This window comes from Danio rerio, chromosome 8 (genome assembly GCF_052040795.2).
Source record: "Danio rerio strain M-AB ecotype USA chromosome 8, GRCz13ab, whole genome shotgun sequence".
Classification (NCBI taxonomy): Eukaryota; Metazoa; Chordata; class Actinopteri; order Cypriniformes; family Danionidae; genus Danio; species Danio rerio.
In genome coordinates this window covers 3295001-3302500 of record NC_141028.1, presented here as the reverse complement: position 1 = coordinate 3302500, position 7500 = coordinate 3295001, and the positions used below count along the sequence as shown (strand labels likewise).

General features: G+C 39.3%; 1 protein-coding gene across 2 annotated transcripts in view; it reads left to right on the top strand.

Moving 5' to 3' along the window:
- si:dkey-178e17.1 overlaps positions 1 to 7500 on the top strand; it is a 69246-nt gene that overhangs the window by 20522 nt on the left and 41224 nt on the right. The window lies entirely within an intron of this gene.

Below are 7500 nucleotides of genomic sequence, written 5' to 3'. Positions count from 1 at the left end.
TGTTTGTCTTCTGGTTCGGTCTATTTGTCTGTCTGCCTGACTGCTTGGTCTGTCTGTGTACTGGTGCTATCTGTCTGTCTGTTTGTATCTCTCTAAAATCTGTCTGTCTGTCTGTCTGTCTTCAGAATCTGCTCTCCTGTCTATCTCTTTGTCTACATTTGTCTGCTGGTTCTTTCTCTTTGTCTGTCTGTTTGTCTGTCTGTCTGTCTGTCTGCAGAATCTGCTCTGTCTGTCTGTCTGTCTGTCTGTCTCCAGAGTTCACTCTCCTGTGTGTCTCTTTGTCTCTATTTGTCTGCTGGTTCTGTCTGTCTGTCTGTCTGTCTGTCTTTCTGTCTGTCAGTTTGTCTCTCTCTCTCTCTATCTGTCTCCAGAATGTGTACTCCTGTCTGTCTGTCTGTCTGTCTGTCTGTCTGACTGAATGCTGGGTCTGTTTGTCTACTTGTTCTATCTGTCTGTCTGTTTGTCTCTCTGTAGAATCTGTCTGTCTCCAAAAACTGCTCCTCTGTCTGTCTGTCTGTCTGTCTGTCTGTATGTCTGTCTGACTGCTGGGTCAGTCTGTCTACTGGTTCTATCTGTCTGTCTGTTTGTCTCTCTTTAGAATCTGTCTGTCTTTCTCTCTGTCTGTCTGTCTCCAGAATCTACTGTTTTTTTGTCTGTCTGTCTGTCTGTCTGTCTGTCTGTTCATCTGCCTGTCACTGATCCTGTGTGTCTGTCTCCACAATATGTCTGTCTGCTGTCTCACTGTCTGTCTGTCTCCAGAATCTGCTCTCCTGTCTGTCTCTCGGCATCTGTCCACTCGAGTCGCTGATGATCAAACATCCCGCATTAATAAAGTTGTAATGTCACCATTTGCTTCTTGAGGAAACATGAAAGGAATTATTCATCTGTCGCCCTGCTTTAATGTAACGCCAGAATCCTGAAACACAATCCTCCAGCGGGAATCACCAGATCTAATTAACAGCCACTTAACCATTAAAAATGAAGATTCTGCCATTAGTTAATCACTCCAGAACCTGTATTATATTTAGTGTGTGTACAGTATACAGAAGCTTGGGGTCAGTAAGAAAATAAAACTTCAATCTTCGAGGATACATTAGATTGATCAAATGTGAACGTAAAGACGATATTAGGATAATATTACAACCTGTTTCTATTTCTATGAAAGGATGTTCTTGAAATTTTTATTAATCAACGAATCCAGAAAATTAACATCAGTTTCCATGATGATATGACATATTTCTTGTTCATTAAATCATTATATTGGATTGATGTCGGAGGGATCATGTGACACTGAAGGCTGGAGTAATGATACTGAACATTCAGCTTCACATCACAGAACTAAATGACATTTTAAAGTATATTTTCTAGGGGTGTCAAAAATAATAATTTTTTCGGTGCACTGCGATGCAGACGCGGACAATTCGGTATCGGTTCAGTAATAATCATAACCGGTTATTACTGACGTCATTTATCTCATATGCGCTCTGTCGCGAGGGAGGCGATTGCGAGTATTTACAGCGCTTTAACTACTTAAAACTCATAAACTGTGCACAATTTCACTGTGTGTGTTTGCTGGATCAGTCTTTCACTGACATATACAACAATAGCCCCTATTTCACTGAGATCCAGAGAATGAAAGTAGCCTACTCCATTTCTCTCTGTCTCTCTCTCTCGCTCTGTCTCTCTCTCTCTCTCTCTCTCTCTCTCTCGCGCGCTCTGTCTCTCGCTCTGTCTCTCTCTCTCTTTCTCTCACACACACACAGTGGCCTATTTGACCTGCTGGCGTGGCTTTTCTTCTCTTCTCGGCTGTTTTACATCGATACTTTTGCATCCAGAAACGAGCGCATGTCTGCAGAGTTTTCTCCACCGTGTCTATCATACATCAGCTGTGAGATCGCCGCTGCCGCCTGCCGCTTATCAGCATCACTCATGTGTGAAGAGCGCAGCGCGCAAGAGCCAATCGCAACCGTTTTTTTTTTGAGGGTGTGACCAATCAAAGGGGTGTAAGAGAACTAGACAAGGATCAGAAATTGAGCTGGATGTTTATATTTGTTTATATTATTTGCTAAATGCTCGTTTTGTTTAAACTTACAGTTTTTATATCTGACTGTTTGTATTAAATGACAAAATTGTATTACAAATAGTATATAAATATAAATATATTCATACATTTTAATACAAGAAATGCTGCTGTGAAGAAAATATAAAACTGTGTATGGAAAGCATCGTCAATGCACCGAAATTCGAATTGAACCGAATTGATGGCATGATAATCGTAACCGAACCGTGAGACTAGTGTAGGTTCACACCTCTAATATTTTCAAAGACAACTGTTACTTTGGATTGTAAAAATATTTCAGATATGACCCCTTTTTGCTGAATTTAGATCAAATAAATGCAGCCCTGGTGAGCATGAAAACGGTCTTAACGGCGTATAAATAGAGTATTTTCAGTCCAATTCATTTTCCAATTAACATAGGAAAATGTTTATGTTTTTAAGTTTCTAGCATTTGGTGTTGTGCCAAACAACCATTAAAATACCGTACAACAATCTGAATATTCATAAAACGCACTTTAAAATGAATATAAACCACCAGACAGAGTAAACTAAAATATAATATAAGCTAAATTATAATTAACCTAGTCAAAAGAGATCGACAGAGATGCATCGTGTTGTATTTTGAAGCTGTAATGTAAATGTAAACACAGCCAAGAATGAATATCAACCTCTGCGTGAACAGATGACGTTTAATGAAGTGTATCGCTATTCTTGAGCTCCAGAGAAATTGCAGTTAGAGCTGAGTGATAAGACGTGATGTTTAAACGCGCATTAAACACAATACTTATGTTTTTGTTACAAACAAAAAATGACAAATTACACAACATTATCAAACATATCAGGCAAATTGCACGACAAAAAAAACATAAATCACAATTTAGACACAAATGATCAAACCTTATGCCTATTTGTGGTTGCTCTGAAAATATTTACAATCTGTATATCCAGCATTTTGCGTTCTGAAGCCCTCTAAAGCATGACTGTGGGTGTCTTTGCTTGGTAAACCGTAGAAAACAAACTACTGCACTTTCATATTCCAAATACTGAACACTTACTATTTGGCCCCGTTTACACTGCCAGTTAAATGTGACCCAATTCTGATTTTTTTGCTCATATGTGACAGTTCGGATCTGTTCTGAGCGTGTAAACACGAAAAAAACGCATGCATTCAGATATTCAGAGATCGGTTTCAGGTCTCCTTCATATGTGGAAAAAATAAATGAGATATAGATGGGATATGTGACAATGCGACTGTCAAGTAAACAGGCAGATCGGATTTATTGAGACATTCCGTTCTGTACATCGTTAAACTTGCGACAATGTGGTGCTTCTCCGCGGTTTATTGACAGAAAGAAGAGCGTGTGTGGAGATGCCGACGCGGTAAACAACATCAGAGGAAACAGAGGAGGAAAGTGGTCAGTCGCCACAATTTGCTCCCACCAGACCTGAGATCTCTCTGGTACCCACACATTCCTCTGAATGGTGGAGGACATCATAAAGCATATAAACCATAAGCGTAAGCTGCGATGACGACCCTTTCCCACCTCCGCCACAAAATCATTTTTTTTAAAGTTGGCGAACTTCTTGTTGTAACTTTTGCTTTTTGTCACTATTAATACACACACTGCGGGCTACACATAGAATAACTCTATTCTCTCCAACACCAGTGCGCACACAGACAAAGACTACATCTTCAACTACACACACACGCATCAGTGCCATACCATTACTTAAACTGTGTGGGGGTAAATCTGGAGTAAACCATTCACTGCTCATACTACACTTCGCATATTTTGCAGAGCTAAAAACAAGACAATTTCTTCCATCGTGGCTAGTGTGGCACAGATGCTAGAACCCGCCTGTATGCATGCGCGACATCGTAAATTGTGTGGCAAGTGTAAACGCATGAATTGGAAATGTGTCGCAATTAAAATAACGTGTAAACAGACAGGCAAACAAATCAGATATAGGCAACAAATCGAAATTGGGCATCAAGACATGACAGTGTAAACGGGGCCTTTGACTATGCCTAGGTAGCCCGATTTTCCTTACAAGGAACCTTTAAATAATAAATAAGCAATATTGTGCATGTCCATTATCACAATATATTGTATTATTATTGAATATCAGTATGTGTACTCACAGGTTTGCAATATCAAATGCAATCAAACAGTGGCATTTTCGCATGACCTAACACTATTAACCAAATATGCTATTAGATCTTGTTGCTCAGTTGCTGAGAGCTTTTTATTGATGTAGTGTGTGTTTGATTAAAGTGTGCGTGTCGTGTCTGGTTTTTCAGTAGTGACATTTATATGGCATGTGTAGAACACTGGAAACGCAGCAGGTTATTAACTAAAACACACATACAGTGATAGAGATGTAATGGTCTGAAAATTTGACAACATGATTATAGTGAGCAAAATGATCATGTTTATCAGAATAAATTAATAATAATAATAATTCCTTACATTTATATAGCGTTTTTCTGGGCACTCAAAGCACTTTACACATAGGCGGGAATCTCCTCATCCACCATCAGTGCACAGCACGGAAGACATTTTGCTCCAGACCGTACACCACACGCCAGCTGAAAGAGGAGACAGAGTGATGAAGCAATTTATGATATGGGGAGGGTTAGGAGGTCATGATGGACAGAGGCCAGTGGGCAGATTTGGCCAGAATCCCAGGGTTTAACCCCTACTCTTTTTCGAAGGATATCCTGGGATTTTTAACAACCACAGAGAGTCAGGACCTTGGTCTAACGTCTCATCCGAATGTGGGCGCTCACTGAGCAGTATAGAGTCCCCATCACTATACGGCATTAGGACCTACACAGACAGCAGGTTGGGCGCCCCCTGCTGGCCTCACTAACGCCACTTCTGGCAGCAACCTAGCTTTCCCATGTGGTCTCCCATCCAGGTACTGACCGGGCACAGCCCTGCTTAGCTTCAGTGGGCGACCTTGTTTTAGTTGCAGAGAGCTAGCTGCTACAATTATTATTTTAAGGTTTTGTTTAAGAGCCCCTTTTAAAGGTTTTTTAAAACGAGCTTCCATTAGTGTGTAACACAGCACTAAGTGAATGAAAACATCCTGCTGAGGTTTAAATCTAAAAGTGCTCTGTGTTTAAATTTATTGATTCCTTATCGAAATAGTTGACAATGAATCGATTTGGGTTCTGATCTCTTGCCTGAAGGCATCGACGTCGACCCGGTACATCATCAAATATGTAGTACCAAATCCGGTAAAATGTGAACGCACCCTTCCCTTTAGACACTAGTGGAGGCACAGGCGATCACAGGACTGATGATGACGATGGAGTTTCAGCTGTGGGGAGTAAATGGTTAAAGAAGAAATGAAGCACTCAGTCAAGTTTACATTATTTTGTACATTGTATTCCACTTAAATGAAAATATATTAAACAGACTTGATTAATGCAACCATTTAGAAGAAAATGGCGTGTAGATTTTAGACCTAGGGCGCAGCCATCTTGAAATGTCGCTGTCTCTGATGCCACAGGGTTGGTTCTGTTCCCTCAGCTGAAGAGATAGAGTGGAGGTAACGGACTGAACACGGAGACTGCAAAGCCTAATTTAACCCAATGCGTGAAGTTGGGGACGTGAGTATATATATATCAACGTAAATATATATATATATATATATATATATATATATATATATATATATATATATATATATATATCAAAATATCGCAATGTCAGATTTTTTCAATCTCGTGCAGCTTCAATTATGACACAACACTACACTGCGATGACTGACTGATGCTCTGCTGTGCATGTAAAGTAAATCAGTGGTGTTTTTCTGTCAGGTCTCAGATGCGCGTCTGTTGTAATTTCCTGCTGTTCGCTGTGTTTCTGTTTGCAGACGTAAATGCGAGAGTGTCTGAGCGCTTGTAAAGGCCTTTAGCTTGATTTATGACGCGTCTGGGTGAAGCCACCAGCAGTAGCTCATGGGGTTATTGATTAGCTGCTTTAGCTGCTCTCTATGTGTGTGTGATTTTAAAGCAAGCTCTTGTCAAACAGGACTCAGTGGGGAAGAATATTCTGTGATCTCCGTCTTGTTTAATGCATCTTGTTTCTGATGCATTAAATTTAACTGTGCAAATATCTAAACAATCTGTTCAACATTCATTCAATAAATAAGAGTGAAAATCCAAAATGATTTTTCATTTAATAAAAAGTGTTTACTTGTAGGCAAAAGTAGGAAATTAATTTAATAAACTGACCAAAATTAAATGCATTTATGCTTAAAACAAGAACAAATGTCTAACACTACATTCATTAATTACTTATTATACACTCACTGATATATTTTTTATGTCACGAATTGTTTTTTCTTTTTGTAATTTTATTTTTTATAACTTTAAACAAGAACATAAAAAAAATTGTCTTAACTTTGCTTTTCAAGTAAATGCATCTTGATTTAACAATGTTTAGTTCTTTATATCTGAAAAATATTAGGAAAAAATATTTAGCATTTTTAAAAAATGATTAAGGGCTGCTTATTTAATGCATAAACTAACATTACCTGACAAAGAGCAATGCATTAGGTAGGATTATGCTTTATTTAATATCCAGAGTTGTATAGTAACGAAGTAGAACTACTTCACTACTGTACTTAAAGTAGTACTAAAAGGCTGTCTCTGTACTCTACTGGAGTATTGTTTTTTTTCCTACTTCCACTTTTACTTCAGTACATATTTTCGATGATTAATAATGGGACTAAGCCAAAAAGAAAGGACTGAATGAATAAACTCAGCAGCTGGTTATAGTTGGCGGTTCATTCCGCTGTGGCGCCCCCAGATTAATAATGAGACTAAGCCAAAAAGAAAGGACTGAATGAATAAACTCAGCAGCTGGTTATAGTTGGCGGTTCATTCCGCTGTGGCGCCCCCAGATTAATAATGAGACTAAGCCAAAAAGAAAGGACTGAATGAATAAACTCAGCAGCTGGTTATAGTTGGCGGTTCATTCCGCTGTGGCGACCCCAGATTAATAATGAGACTAAGCCAAAAAGAAAGGACTGAATGAATAAACTCAGCAGCTGGTTATAGTTGGCGGTTCATTCCGCTGTGGCGACCCCAGATTAATAATGAGACTAAGCCAAAAAGAAAGGACTGAATGAATAAACTCAGCAGCTGGTTATAGTTGGCGGTTCATTCCGCTGTGGCGACCCCAGATTAATAATGAGACTAAGCCAAAAAGAAAGGACTGAATGAATAAACTCAGCAGCTGGTTATAGTTGGCGGTTCATTCCGCTGTGGCGCCCCCAGATTAATAATGAGACTAAGCCAAAAAGAAAGGACTGAATGAATAAACTCAGCAGCTGGTAATCCAATTACAAAAGTTACCTAAGACTGTGGGGGAAACCGGAGCTACCGGAGGAAACCCACGCCAACACGAGGAGAACATGCAAACTCC